This window comes from Balaenoptera borealis (genome assembly GCF_965194805.1).
Source record: "Balaenoptera borealis genome assembly, chromosome: 21".
NCBI lineage: Eukaryota > Metazoa > Chordata > Mammalia > Artiodactyla > Balaenopteridae > Balaenoptera > Balaenoptera borealis.
The window spans coordinates 2,330,919-2,347,132 of record NC_138880.1 but is presented as its reverse complement, the minus strand read 5'-3'; the positions used below and the strand labels follow the sequence as shown (position 1 = coordinate 2,347,132).

The 16,214-nt window shown below is 40.4% G+C and overlaps 1 protein-coding gene and 1 long non-coding RNA gene across 7 annotated transcripts in view; one reads left to right on the top strand and one right to left on the bottom strand.

Moving 5' to 3' along the window:
• CSGALNACT1 (chondroitin sulfate N-acetylgalactosaminyltransferase 1) overlaps positions 1 to 16,214 on the bottom strand; it is a 335,696-nt gene that overhangs the window by 203,518 nt on the left and 115,964 nt on the right. The gene's annotated exons all lie outside the window — the stretch shown is intronic.
• On the top strand, positions 2,720 to 13,368 carry LOC309619551. The gene is made up of 2 exons (XR_014239025.1): positions 2,720 to 2,914; positions 3,557 to 13,368. It is a non-coding gene; the product is annotated as an uncharacterized lncRNA (long non-coding RNA).

Here is a 16,214-nt window from a genome sequence, read left to right as displayed (position 1 = left end):
AGATAAAAATTATATATTCGTCTCAATAGATGCAGAAAAAGCATTTGACAAAAACACAACATGCTTCCATGGTAAAACTCCTAACAAACTGAGTACAGAAAGAACATACCTCAACACAATAAAGGTCATATCTGACAAACTCACAGCCAGCAATACTCAATGGTGAAAGACTGAAAGCTTTTCCTGTAACAACAGAAGCAAGAAAAGGGTGCCCACTGACACCACTCCTATTCAACCTAGTACTGGAAGTCCTAGACAGAGCAATCAGGTAAGAAAAAGAAATAAAATGTATCCAAGTAGGAAAGGAAGAAGTAAAAGTGTCTTTGTTTGCAGATAACATGATCTTACATTTTAAAAATCTAAAGACTCCACCAAAAAAAATCGCTAGATGTAGTCAGCTAATTCAGTAAAGTTGCAGGTTACAAATTCAACACATAGAAAACAGTTGCAAGGGACTTCCCTGGTGGCGCAGTGGTTAAGAATCTGCCTGCCAATGCAGGGGACACAGGTTTGAGCCCTGGTCTGGGGAGATCCCACATGCCGCAGAGCAGAGCAAGCCCGTGCACCACAACTATTGAGCCTGCACTCTAGAGCCCACGAGCCACAACTACTGAGCCCGCGTGCCACAACTACTGAAGCCCACGCACCTAGAGCCCATGCTCTGCATCTAGAGAAGCCACCGCAATAAGAAGCCCATGCACCGCAACAGAGAGTAGCTCTTGCTCGCCACAACTAGAGAAAGCCCATGCGCAGCAATGAAGACTCAATGCAGCCAAAAATAAATAAATATATAAATGTATTAAAAAACAAAGAAAACAGTTGTGATTCTACTAACAACACCTAAAAAAGAAATAAAGAAAACAATCCCATTCACAGTAGTATTAAAAACAATAAAATACTTAGTAATAAATTTAACCAAGGAGGTGAAAGATCTGTACACTGAAAACTACAAAACTTTGATAAAAGAAACTGAAAAGGCACAAACAAATGGAAAGATATTCCATAATATTAGAATTAATATTGTTAAAATGTTCCTATTACCCAAAGCCACCTATGGATTCAAAGCAATTCCTCTCAAAATTCCAATGATACTTTTCATGCAAATATAAAAACTATCCTAAAATCTGTATGGAGCCACAAAAGACCCCCTAATGGCCAAAACAATTCTGGTAAAGCAGGACAAAGCTAGAGGCATCACACTTTCTGATTTCAAACTGTACTACAAACTGTAGTCATCAAAACAGCATGGTACTGGCATAAAAGTAGACACATAGACCAATGGAACAAAATTGAGAGCCCAGAAATAAACCCATGCATATACGGTCAACTAATACTTGACAAGACACCAAGTATACACAATGTGGAAAGGACAGTCTTGTCAATAAATTGTATTGGGAAAACTGGATAACCACATGCAAAAGAATGTGCACCACCAACAAAAATGAACTTGGAATGGATTAAAGACTTAAATTTAAGATATAAAACCATAAAACTTCTAGAAGAAAACAAAGAGGAAAAAGCTCCTTGTCATTGGTCTTGGAAGCAATTTCCTGGACATGACACCAAAAGCACAAGCAACAAAAGCAAAAATAAATAAGTGGGACTATATCAAACTAAAAAGCTTCTGCATATCAACAAAATGAAAAAGGAACCTACTGAATGGGAGAAAATATTTGCAAATCATAGATCTGATAAGGGCTTAATATCCAAAATATACAAAGAACTCATATAAATCAACAGCAAAAAACCAAACAACTCAATTAAAAAATCAGTGGAGGACTTCCTTGGTGGTGCAGTGGTTAAGAATCCGCCTGCCAATGCAGGGGACCCTGGTTCAAGCCCTGGCCCAGGAAGATCCCACATGCCATGGAGCAACTAAACCCGTGCGCCACAACTACTGAGCCTGAACTCTAGAGCCCACAAGCCACAACTACCGAGCCCACATGCCACAACTACTGAAGCCCACGCGCCTAGAGCCCGTACTCCACAACAAGAGAAGCCGCTGCAATGAGGAGCCTCTGCACCGCAATGAAGAGTAGCCCCCACTCGCTGCAACTAGAGAAAGTCCACGTGCAGCAACGACGACCCAATGCAGCCAAAAATAAACAAATTAATTAATTAATTTTTTAAAAAATCAGTGGACTAACTGATTTTCCAGAGAAGACATCCAAATGGCCAATAGTTATATGAAAAGGTGCCTGACATCACTAATCATTAGGGTAATGCAAAACCACAATGAGGTATTACCTCACACCAGTTAGAATCAAAAAGAACACAAGTTACAAATGTTGGCGACGATGTGGAGAAAAGGGAACCCTAGTGCACTGTTGGTGGGAATGCAAGTTGGTACAGCCATTATGGAAACCAGTATGGTGGTTCCTCAAAAAAGTAAAAATAGAACCACTATATGATCCAGCAATCCTACTTCTGGGTATTTATCTAAAGGAGTTAAAAATCAGGATCTTATAGAGCTATCTGCAATCCCATGTGCATTGCAGCTTTACTCACAATAGTCAAGATATGAAAACAACCTAAGTGTCCATTAACAGATGAATGGATAAAGAAGATGTGGTATATATAAGACTAACAAGTTATAAATTATAAGATGAACAGGTTCTGGGAATCTAATGCACAGCCTGATGATTACAGCTAACAATACTGTATCATATATCTGAATGTTGTGAAGAGAATAGATATTAAATATTCTCATCACAAAAAAGAGACAGTAATTATGTAACAAGATGGAGTTACTAGCTAATGCCATGGTAGTAATCATTTTGCCATATATAAATACATCAAATCAACATGTTGTACACCTTAAACTTTCACAATGTTGTATGTCAATTACATCTGAGTAAAGCTGGGGGGGGGAATTAAAAATAAAATCAACCATCAAAAAAATAAAAGAAAAAGAGTCATGTACCAAAATGTTCATTGCAGCTCTATTTACAATAGCCAGGACATGGAAGCAACCTAAGTGTCCATCATCGGATGAATGGATAAAGAAGATGTGGCACATATATACAATGGAATATTACTCAGCCATAAAAAGAAATGAAATGGAGGTATTTGTAGTGAGGTGGATGGAGTCAGAGTCTGTCATACAGAGTGAAGTAAGTCATAAAGAGAAAAACAAATACAGTATGCTAACACATATATATGGAATCTAAGGGAAAATAAAGGTCATGAAGAACCTAGTGGCAAGATGGGAATAAAGACACAGACCTACTAGAGAATGGACTTGAGGATATGGGGAGGGGGAGGGGTAAGATGTGACAGGGTGAGAGAGTGGCATAGATATATATACACTACCAAATGTAAAATAGATAGCTAGTGGGAAGCAACCGCATAGTACAGGGAGATCAGCTCAGTGCTTTGTGACCACCTAGAGGGGTGGGATAGGGAGGGTGGGAGGTAGGGAGATGCAAGAGGGAAGAGATACGGGAACATATGTATATGTACAACTGATTCACTTTGTTATAAAGCAGAAACTAACACACCATTGTAAAGCAATTATACTCCAATAAAGATGTTTAAAAAAAAAAAAAAAAGAAAGCTAGTACACATACCTTGTGAAAAATGGGTTCTGGAGTCAGATAATGGTTCAAACCCTGCTGCCTGGACAAACTTTCATGGCCTTCTAAGCTCCTCTGGGATAGCCTTGCTGTAGTTGCCCCTCCCCAAGGGCCAGAATCCTGTCCAGACCCAGAGTCAGTGCCTTGCTTCTTGTCCCCGCACTTCCCTTAGCAGGGAAATAGCCTCCAGGGACACCACCTAAATGAAGGTCTGTGGTCAGAATTGATGGAGGGCCTCCAGGGACGTGTGAGTTTGTTTTTTGTTTCTTTGATATTTAATAAACCCAAAATAAACTGGGAAACTCATTTTACCTTAAAATTAAAATATACCTAGGATATTTTATGTCATATTCATGAATCCTAAAAATATATTTTACTACTTTTACACATATAAAATAGCTTTGGCTTAAAAGTTGTTGGTATAGATTGACTTGTGTTCACCCAAAATTCATACATTGAAGCCCTAACCCCAATATAATGGTATTTGGAGATAGGGCCTTCAGAAGGTAATTAGGGTTAGGAGGTCATGAGGGTGGAGCCCTCAAGATGGGATTAGTGCCCTTATAAGAAGAGACACTGGAGTATGTGTGTGTGTTGTGTGTCTGTCTGTCTGTCTGTCTCTCCCCCCACCCCACCCTGCCATGTGAAGACACAGCAAGAAGGCAGAAGTACAAGGCAGGAAGAGACTCCTCACCAGAAACCCACACACTGGCACTTGGACGCCCAGCCTCCAGAACTGTGAGAAAATAAATTTTTATTGGTTAAGCCTCCCAGTCTATGGTATTTTGTTATGGTAGCTTGAGTTAAGACAGTTGTCATACACAAATGAGAACACAATTTAATGAAATGGTGAAAACACCTCAGATTATGTAGTGGTAATCAGATATCAACTGGGTCAGAACTCCCTCCTTGGAAGTCTTAGGTGCTTTAAGTACAACAAACGTCTAAATGATTGTGTCTCAGTTAAGCTGCTGTGCTCCTTTGCTTTCAGTAACAAATAAGATCTGTTTATTTCGTGTTCCAGGGCACAGCCCTGTGCCCTGGGGTTAGCTCTCAGGGCAAAGTGAAACAGGAGGAGGGGAGGGAGAAGATGGCTCTCCTGTCTTCTCTCCAGTACACCCTGGCCTGATCCTGGGCCCCTGCCTGAACCTCACGGCCAGTGATGCTCGCGCAAAGCCACAGCATGTTAGCGTCAAGAGCTTGGGATGAATCGAGGCTGCTTCTCTGCCCAGCTTCCCTGGTGCCAGCGCCCTGTCTAGAGCACCAGATGAATAGCTCCTCCCCTCACCGCCCCCATCACCTCTGAGATCAGCTCGACTGCTTCGGCTTATTGGGGTCACTTCATTAAGGGATGAGCAGAAGGGAACAGATGTGAGGCATCCAGAGAAGGGCAGGAGGAAGTCTCTCCACTTTCCTCTCCATCTTTTCACTCCCCTGTTCTTTCAAGTTGTTTAGAAGACCTCTCACACAATTTCTCAAATTTCATGATAATATTCCCAGAAAGGATGTATAAGAAATGCCAGAACCCCAGAGAAAATACCTCTGAAATCAGCACCACTTTTGCATAGTGTTGGGGCCACTTCATAGAGAACGGCTGACTTTTTTATATTCTATGTTTTTTTGAATCTGAAATGTATTGACAGGGCCATAAGAACACATTGGTTTGTTATTTTTAATACAGCTGAACAACACACATATCTGGCCAAAATCGGTGTTCACAGCAATTGAGGTTCACTGGTGCCATATATGCACAGCCAAGAGCACTTCCCTAACTTTAGGCAGATCTTTGTAACATCCTTCTAGAATTCTCTGTTCAACAAGCATAGCAGGAGAGTCCTTCTTCTTGGAGGTTTTATGAGGTTTTTTACCTTTATTACTTAATGCATCACTTTATACCACTTGGATATGGATGCTTTCATAGGATAATCAGAATCCTTGAGACAATGGTTTCAGATGTATCATTCATTAAAGAAAGCAATGACTTACATTGCATCATCTGTTTTCATTAAAACGTCTTAAGGAAATTGTTCTGCCTTAAAGGCTCTCTTTCTTGTCCATATGCAACCAAATCACCCCCTTCTTTTCCATGAAAAACCTTTTATTTTTCCAAGTTAAAGTTGGTGATTTTAATATTTAGTAATAGCCACAATCATTCTTTCTTATTTACCATATGCAGTGGGTAAGATTTTTATTTTACTATTTTTCTTTACATTTTATGATAATGTTCTCTTTTTTGTATGATAATGTCATAAGCCTAATTTTCCCTTCTGTTAGGTCTTGGTTATTCCCCCCAAAGGCTGATATTTTAAATGAAAGCATTTAAAACAATGTTAGCAGAATTGCTATGTGGTCACATGCATATATGGGGAAATAAGCCTACAGATATTGTTAATATTATTCCTTGCAAATTAAGTCTAATGCAGCACACGCCGTAAGCAGCTTCCCTTCAGGGCTGAGCTAATTGTAAAACTGAGGCTAAAGTTTTAAAAAGGTAACAAGAGGGAAAGCAAATAACTAGGAATCAGTGTGTCAACTGCTGTTGCAGGTTTGACTTCTGAGAATCATCTGCATCTGACAAAGATAATGACAACTTAAGAATTATGCCCATGGTATGAGGGTCTAGTCTAAATTAACCTGACCAGATTTTTGTTGCTATTTGTTAACAAACGTACCAGACTGGTGTCTCTTGCAGACATTAGCTGATGTTGGCCCAAGGAATCAGTTAAACAGGTCCTTCAAGGTTACCTGGAGCCCAAGTGCAAGCTGAAAGAGACAGCTAGTTTAACTGAAGCCAGAGGATGGGGGTTACTGGGAGGATCAGTTTCAGGAAGGCAGGAAGTGGCAGTGAATCAAGCTTACTGGCTTGAGGAACAGCCTAAACTGTCAGTTCCTTGAGAGCAGGCACTGAGTAAGATTTCCCTCTTGTTTCCCACTTAATAACACGTGCTGAAACCTTCTCTGTGCCTGAAATTCCCGCCCTCGTCTCTCAGCATCGCCGGGTCCACCCACCCTTCAGGCCTCAGCTCCAGTGTCAGCTCCTAAGAGAAGCCAACCCCGGCCAGGCCCTGCCCCAATGTCTACCAAGATGGCACGGCAGAGATGAGAGATTGACAAGGACAACCCACAGGGGAGAAATGGACACGCCTTGCCCGGCGTGGCAGCCCCGCCCCAATAAGGCCTACTTGACTTTGGGCTCAACCTGACCCCAGACCTACCCTTCTTCTCTCTGCCTTGGAAGGTTCCTGCTCTCACGTGGCTCACTGTTCTAATCACTTACGGTCCTCAGAAACATCAAAACTGTTATCCCAAAGTGAAGTAAAAGAAACTGGAGGAATTGGAAAGGGAATAACAGAGAAAAGAATAATAAAAGGGTACTTGGAAGGTATTGTAATTGAATGAAATCTAAATGCACAAAAGACTGACCCACCTGGAATTCACACAGTTTTAGGAGATCTTTGCAAGAACTGATTATGTAAGTGGTCAGAAAAGAGCAGGAATAGAGAGGAGGGGCCGCAGAGTGTCACTCCCCCCGCTGAGAGATACAGTGAAAGAGCTGAGCTGGGCCTCTGCAAAGGTATTTTGTGAAGTCAATGCATTATCATCACTTTTATGGACCACATTCGGATAGAAAAGCACATACAAAGCCTTACGTAACTCCAAGGTCAGCTAAAACCACCACATACATAATTTGACAAAGGCTTTTTTAAGCTATAAATGCCTACTTTTGTGGTTTTTTTCTGAACTTTTATGGCTCACCAATAAAGAGATGCGTCTTCATGATGTATTCTCTAATGAATCTGCCCTGTCTCTTCAGGACTCTGAAAAGGGAAAATCAGGAGTAAGTGTAAATGTTTTCCTAGCCCTTATAAAAGTACAAAATTAAAAAGGCCTGCTATCCTGTAAGGGAAATATTCTACTTAATTGAAATCTCATTTTCAAATGACCCAACTGCAGAACAATCAACAATCACAGGCTTTATGTCCAAACGGGAGAGGAGAGGGGCACAGCTAACTTGCCCGTGGGTTAGAAGGGTTATATTTAAACAGTGAGGGCCAAACATATCTATACAATGGGCTCTGAGAAAAATATGCTGGGTATTTTTTTAATTAAGGGGAATTTTGCTCCCAAATTTCCACAGAAAGCTTTTTCTTTTCTAATCTGATTATTCGTTGCAGTTTTAGCCACTGCCAGGAAGAAGTCAGAGGACTGTAAAAATCTATGACATCACATCTGAAGGAATGTGACATACAATCGGGGTCCCGGAGCCGCGCGTCCCAGCATGAGCTGGGTACGGGTGCAGGGGTCAGGAAGAGAGATGCACATAAAACACCAAGCTTGGGAGGTCCCCAAAGCGGGAGCAAGTATTGCGAACCACAATCACACCAAGTATGGGCGACCAGAAGCCGGGTCAGTGATTTAACGCTTCTGACAAAAAAAGTTTCCCACTCCTCCCAGACCCACAAAGGCTGCTTTTCTTAATTAGGCCACAGACAACACGCAACTGCTTTGACCCCCTCCCTTTGCCGTGAACAGATGGCAAAATATTACAGTGTCCTGGATTTACAGGGATATATCCATTTGCATTATCTAGAAGTGATCTTTGGAACACTCAATTTTAAAAGAATAGTTCTTGAAACAACAAGGTCCTACTGTACAGCACAGGGAACTATATTCAATAGCCTGTGATAAACCACGATGGAAAAGAATATGAAAAAGAATGTATATATGTGTATAACTGACTCACTTTGCTGTACAGCAGAAATGAACACAACTTTGTAAAACAACTATACTTCAATAAAGTTAATTTTAAAAAAAGGAACAGTTTTTGAAAACTGATATAACAAAAAGATGGGAGGAAGAGGGATTAAAAGGTGAGAGTTTATAAAATTAGTTGCAACTTAGCATCATTTCAGTCTAATGAAATGCCTGAAAGCTTTAAGCTTTATTTTGTAATCTACAGAATATTCTCATACAATGAAAACAACTAAATGTACCAAGATTATTTTAAAAGTCTACTTGTTTCCTTGTAAGAATCTTGAAGCTACTACATGTGAAAAACCCACGCACGACCAGCTGACTGCAGTGCCAGCAGTAACAGCGTCACGTCTTTATGCTTCTCCGGGTGCATTATAGGCAGTACTTTAGATCACCGTCACAGTAATTATCATTCCCATCGGAGGAAGTCACCCAGACAAGTGGCAAAGACAGCCAGTGAGGGAATCCGTCCCATAAACCGAGCACCCAACCCCGAACCCAGTACTTTTCACTAAGGTCAAGTTTTCTGAGGAAGAAAATTAATCTCCTTAAGAAAGGCAGTATTGCATGGTGGTTAAAAATATGGGCTTTGGAGACAACAAACCTAAGTCCCAGGCCTTGCTCTGCCATATTCCAGCTGTGTGACTTTGGACCAGTGACCCATCCTCTCTGGGCTCGGTTTCACCATCTGTACAATGGACCTATGAGAGCCATTGTCATTATACACCAGTTTCTGGTCCCCCCTCCACCCGCCCAACCTTCCCAGTGCACAGAAGGCTCGCCTCCTGGCCACCTGCAGCTGGATGGCGCCACATGACCAGTTCCGACCAATGAAATGTGAGCAGGTACAGGCTCGTACGGTCCAGGTGTGGACAGTGAAAAGCCCATGCACCCACGATGCCAAAGCCCCTCTGGTACCCAGCCTTGGGCTGAGATGGGAGACCACGGAGTCATCTCACGTGGGGTTGTGACCGCAGCACGACCCAACAGATCCTGGCTCAAGCATTCGTCAGGCCTCTTCTTGTGATGATCAAACAAAATGACAGAGGAAGTTCTTAACACAACGCCTTGTACAGTCACCAACCAATAAAAGCTGGCCCCCATCAATGTGACTGTACAGGGGTGAAATGTGAGAACCAGGATTCAACCTCAAGACACCTAATTTATAGGCCACTTATTCCCTCTACAAATGTTTACTGAGTCTCTACCATGTGCCAGGCACTCTGCTGGGAGCTGAATATACCCCCCAAGAAATAAGCACATCTTTAAAAATCACCTAGAAACCCCTTTCTGAGGGAGTTTAGGTGCAACTTTTCATGAATATGTACAGATATGTCCTAGTGACTTGGCAAAGAATGAAGCCCTGCCCTGGCAAAGCTCTGAGGTATTAGACCCAACAGGTCTCCTCCTAGAGAGACCACCTAGGAAGCTTCCAAGGCCTCGACTCCCCCCAACGCCGCTGCTCTACACGGAACTCACTGAGCCACGCTGCCTGCTGAAAAGGACCTGATGGAAACGACTGAGGTCCACAAGGATAGAGCTCTGATTTCCTTCAAGGATATTCTAGGGAACAAACAGCTTGTTACATTAGCATCTCACAGTGTATCCTACTGCACTTGCCAGGTATCAGCTCATTTTATGAAATATGTGAGCTGGATAGATAGATCCAGATAAATCTCCCAATATTTTAATCTTGTTTTCTCCTTGATTCTCAAAACTATACTTTTCTTGAGCGGGAAATTCTGACTCCCTGGAGTTCAGCTGCTAGAATATTCCTGACTAAACATCCAACTGCTGCTGGACACATTCTCAAAGTAAGAGCTTTGAGCTCCTGATACAGCCATGTTTTCATTCACTTAGAGAAGATGATTATATCTGATACACTTGCACTCAAAACTCAAAATTGGTCCCCCATGGCATCAACAAACAGCACTATTAATTGTAGGCAGACTCCTGTAGAAATTAACAGTGAGGCACTACTGCATTTCTCAGTAGTGATCAGTCACACTCAAATCTAATTTAAATTTCCAACAACTTTGCTTTAGAAGTTTTTCCATGAAATTTGGTCTTTGCCTGACTTGCCTGCTGTAAGTTCTATTAACCAAACTTGGCAGGGCCTTACACTACTCTTGAATAATGTTACTTTTGGAGGGAAAAAAAGATTATGAAACATCTAGCAAACACCTTCTATATTTCAGAAAGTAAACTTAGGAGCTTAAGACTTAAAGGTTGGTCGTTTTTCCTTTCAGATTATCCAAAAGGCTGGATTCAATGCCTGAACAATCATATTTTCCAAAACACAGGAGACAAACCCTAAATTGGGTCCCAGCTGTGAGACTCAGGCTGCTCAAACCATGAAACCAGGTCTCACTGGTCCTCTCTGTCCCTTTCTTCAGCAACAATGGAAACTTCTGGAACAGAGGCAGAACTGATGTTATTATTCTGACTCATCTGTCTTAAGTCTTTCTTTCCTTGGGGTTTCCAGGTCTCTGAGGACACAGAGTTTGCTCATGTTACCAGTAACAGCGACCTGTTGACCCCATCTGTCTCCTGCCAACAAATCTCGCATCCTCAAGTCTCCTCCCAAGACCTTGCAAAAGTCTTCAAGCTCCTTCAGGACACCCGCAGCCTCCGCAGGGCTATTTCCTCGCCTGAGCTGCTGGACTCACACTCCTGTCCCGTCCCCGGGGGCGTCTGAGCCTTCTCCAGTGATGTCATCCTTCAGTATCTGCAAGGGATTGGTTCTGGGACCCTCGTGGATACCAAAATCCAGGGATACTCAAGTCCCTTATGTAAAATGATGTAGTATTTGCATATAACCTATATACATCCTCTCCTATACTTTAAATCGTGTCCAGATTACTTCTAATACCTAATACAATGTACACGCTATGTAAGTAGTTGTAAATACAATGTAAATGCTATATAAATAGTTGCTGGCACACAGCAAATTCAAGTTTTGTTTTTTGGAACTTTCTGGGACTTTTTTTCTCAAATAGTTTTGATCTGCAGTTGGTTGAATCCTCAGATGCAGAACCCATGGATATGGAAGGTCGACTGTAGATGGAAGTTAATCGGATAATAAACCAGATCACATCAGGTTAACAAAATGCGTTCCTCTAGTTAAGAAGAAGTATATGAAATAGCACTGCTGGTAAGGTTCGGAGCATGGGGCAGAGCTCGGGAGTCTGCTTGGAGTCCTGCAGACACATCTGTGTGGACAGCTGCTGACCCCACCAGCCCTGCTTCAGGACACAGGTCATAAAAAAAAGACGTTCCTACAAGCAGACACGAGCCTTCAAAAAGAAGTACTTTAAAAAAAATTTCACAACACTCAAGGCACTTTTTAAAATGCATAAAAACATTTTGAAATGTAGGGAGAAAACAAAGGAAGAAAGAAACAAAACCTGTAGTCATTCACTCATATACTCAACTAAGATTACCTTAAATGTATTAAACAAACAAACAAGCAAAAGCCTTCCGCATGCCTGTCTGTGTGCCGGTGGTTTGCTACAGATGCCCTCGGCAAACTTTATCTGTAAAGAGCCAGACAGTAAATATTTTTGGCTTTGTGGGCCACAAAAGGTCTCTGTCAAATATTCTTCTTTGATTTTACAAGCTTTTTTTTTTTTTTTTTTTTTTTTGCCGTGCCATGCGGCATGCAGGATCTTAGTTCCCCAACCAGGGATCAAACCCACGCCGCCTGCGGTGGAAGTGCAGAGTCTTAACCACTGGACCACCAAGGAAGTCCCTGATTTTACAAGCTTTTAAAAGTGTAAAAACCATGCCAGCTTGAGAGCCATGGGTGGGCAGCCTTTGGCCACCTTGGGCCATTTTCAGGCTGTAGTCACACAGTTCTGCCTTACACCATCTTCGGTGCTCAAACAGTGACGCATGATAACCATCTCTGAGATGATAAAATTGTAGATTAAGCAAAATACAGAAAAATGAGAAGCTTATGTTTAAAAGGAAAGTGCCTTTCTAGATAGGCACTAAAAGAGCTCAGCTCTGCCTAAATCATTTTATTGGTTCTACATAATTCCAATGATAAATCCCAGAGCTGTTTGTGTTTCCTTTTGCTTTTCATTTTGTCTGTTTTTGCTCTGGGGTGGAAGTGGGGAGGTCAAGGGAGATACAGGATAAAGAATTTGGCAAAATGATTCTTTGACTTATATTTTTTTTAATTAAAAGGTTAAAATAAGTAAATTCTGGAAAATAATTGTAAGAAGGAGAAATATAACCTCTCAAATAATAAAACATATTATAAATCTACAGAAATTAAAAGTATAATTTTAGACTAAAAATAGAGTTGCCATATGATCCTGCAATTCCAATCCTGGGCATATATCTGGACAAAACTATAATTCAAAAAAATACATGCACCCCTATGTTCACAGCAACACTATTCACAATAGCCAAGACATGGAAGCAACCTAAATGTCCATCAACAGAGGAATGGATAAAGAAGATGTGGTACATATATATAATGGAATACTACTCAGTCATAAAAAAAAGAATGAAATAATGCCATTTGCAGCAACATGGATGCAACTAGAGATTATCATACTAAGGGAAATAAGTCAGAAAGAGAAAGACAAATATCATATGATATCACTTATATGTGGAATCTAAAACATGACACAAATGAACTTACCTATGCAACAGAAACAGACTCACTGACAAAGAGAACAGACTTGTGGTTGCCAAGGGGGAGGGGGGTGGGGGAGGGATGGAGTGGGAATTTGGGATTAGCAGATGCAAACTATTATATAGAGAATGGATAAACAACAAGGTCTTACTGTATAGCACAGGGAGCTATATTCAATATCCTGTGATAAACCATAATGGAAAAGAATATGAAAAAGAATGTACATATATGTATAACTGAATCACTAAGTTATACAGCAGAAATTAATATAACTTTGTTAGTCAACTATACTTCAATAAAATAAATTTTTTAAAGTATAACTTTTACTGTAAACAAGAAACAGATCAATAAAACAAAATGTCATAGAAACAGACCCTAAGAGATACAAAACATGAATACACGATGAAGTGACAACAAAAGTCTGTGGTGACACAATGGCTTATTCAACAAAATAATTGCTGGGTCAACTGATTACCTATTGGAGGAAATCAAGTTAGAAATATATACTCCAAAATAAATTCCAAGTAAATCACAAAGTTTAAAAATTCCATTAGAGGAGCTATGAAAAAACAGTTAAATGTATTATCTCCTTTCTGTATGGGGAAAGACTTTCTAAAACTATGACAGAAATCACACACACATAAAATATAAAATTGACTACTTAAACGTTAAAATTAGTAAATTGGGGACTTCCCTGGTGGCGCAGTGGTTAAGAATCTGCCTTCCAATGCAGGGGACACGGGTTCGAGCCCTGGTCTGGGAAGATCCCACATGCGGCGGAGCAACTAAACCCGTGCACCACAAATACTGAGCCTGTGAGCCACAACTACTGAAGCCCGCAGGCCACAACAAGAGAAGCCACTGCAGTGAGAAGCCCGCGAACCGCAACAGAGAGTAGCCCCTTCTCGAAGCAACTAGAGAAAGCCCACGCGCAGCAATGAAGACCCAATGCAACCAAAAATAAATAAATAAATAAAATTAGTAAATTAAATAAATTTATTTTTACTTAGTAAATTATATGTTCTACAATATATTATAAATTATATAACAAGTTAACATTATAAATAAAAAATAATAAATTAAATGCATCTAAACATCAAAAAACTAAAAACCAACAACTAATTAGGAAAATATTTTCAACAAATATAATGGAGAAAGGGTCCGGAGCCTTAATATATAAAGATCCCTTATAAACTGTTAGGAACATTCTAGACTTCAACAGTTTAAAAAATATTTTTTTCAAAGAGTAGAAAAGTTTATATACAGATAAAAAATGTTTAACTTTGCTGATAATCAAAGAAATGCAAATTGAAACACCATTAGTTTTTGCTTCTCAAATTAGCCAGGTCAGCACACAATGTCTGATGAGGGTAATGAGTCCAGGCTCCCACCCACTGCTGGCTGGATGGAAATTCACACTGGGAAATAATTTTGAGGTTTTTTACTGTTCAATTTTTTTTATTGAGTAGTTGATTTACAATGTTGTGTTAATTTCTGCTGTACAGGAAAGTGATTTAGTTATATATACAATCTCTTTTTTAATATTCTTTTCCATTATGGTTTATCACAGGACACTGAATATAGTTTCCTGTGCTATACTGTACAGTAAGACCTTGTTTATCCATCCCATATAAAATAGCTTACATCTGCTAACTCTGGGAAATAATTTGGCAAGCATTATACATCAAGTACATTTAAAGTGATCACACATTTTGGCCTATTAATTTCACTTCGAAAAAACTCAATCTAAACAGAGCAATCATAAATCTGGACAAAGCAGATGCACTAAGGTGTACATGGGAGCATTATTCATAAAATTAGGAACAATTTAGGGGCTTCCCTGGTGGCGCAGTGGTTGGGAGTCTGCCTGCCAATGCAGGGGACACGGGTTCGAGCCCTGGTCTGGGAAGATCCCACATGCCGCGGAGCAACTGGGCCCGTGAGCCACTACTGAGCCTGCGCGTCTGGAGCCTGTGCTCCGCAACAAGAGAGGCCACGATAGTGAGAGGCTCGCGGACCGCGATGAAGAGTGGTCCCCGCTTGCCGCAACTGGAGAGGGCCCTCGCACAGAAACGAAGACCCAACACAGCCAAAAATAATAAATAAATAATTAATTTTTTTAAAAAAAAATTAGGAACAATTTAAATGCCTACCACTGGGGAATGGTTAGTAAGTGATGACATATACATACTATGAAATATTATCTTGCCATTAAAATAGTGCTCATGAAGAGTTTTTAATGATGGAGAATTTATTATGATCTACTTTAAATGAGAAAGGAGAATACAAAATTGTGCCTGTGTTGTGATCTCAGGTCTGATAAAACACACACAAACACACACACACACACACACACACACACAAACAAGGACTGGAACAAAATCCTAAAGTGGCCAAAAGAAAGTGAGAAAGTGAGATTACAGGTGGTTAATATTTTATTCTTTATATATCACTGCATTTTCTACATTTTCCCCAATTAATATATGTTAACTTCCTACGCACAAAATATACACTTTAAAGACTTTCCTCAACCCCTCAAGAAAAGATAGTAAGGCAATATTGATACTCACCAAGTCAGAACGTACTGGAAACCAGAATTACAAAACTAAAAAGTACCTCGGGCATCTAATCTAAAACTTTCACTGTAGGTTAAAACACATGATAAGAATCTTATGGAACTGAGGCATACCCTAAATTTATCAAGGTCTTATCCTAGCCTGCACTCAGCCCAATATTAATAATATTCCCATGTAAACATCAGCAGAATGCTCTCTTTAGGCAAGACACGGGTCTAAGAGTTAAAAAGCCAGCACCGATAAAATGAAAGAATCCATGTAAAAATCCTTTAAGCATCAAAGTTTAATTCATTAAAAGGAAAATAATCAATAACCTTGATTTTGATATTACTGATAACAGATGGTCAGGGCAACACGTGGTATTACTTTAGGACTGCCCTCACAGTGTAGGAGGCTGGGAAACGGGATCCACCAGGTACTTGATTCTAACACAGTGAACAAGGGAAACGATGTACTGAGATTATTAATGAATCAAATAGGGAGCATCATGCAATAGTATTAATATACAAACTAAGACATCCTCTAAGTAGGACACGAAGGCGCTAATCCAAAGGGAGATAACAAAAAGTGTAGACAGCATTCAAGTACCAAGTTCATTTGGACAGAAAGGATGTACCACGGTGGAAACAATGCAGGTTTTGGAGTCACACAGACAGGGCT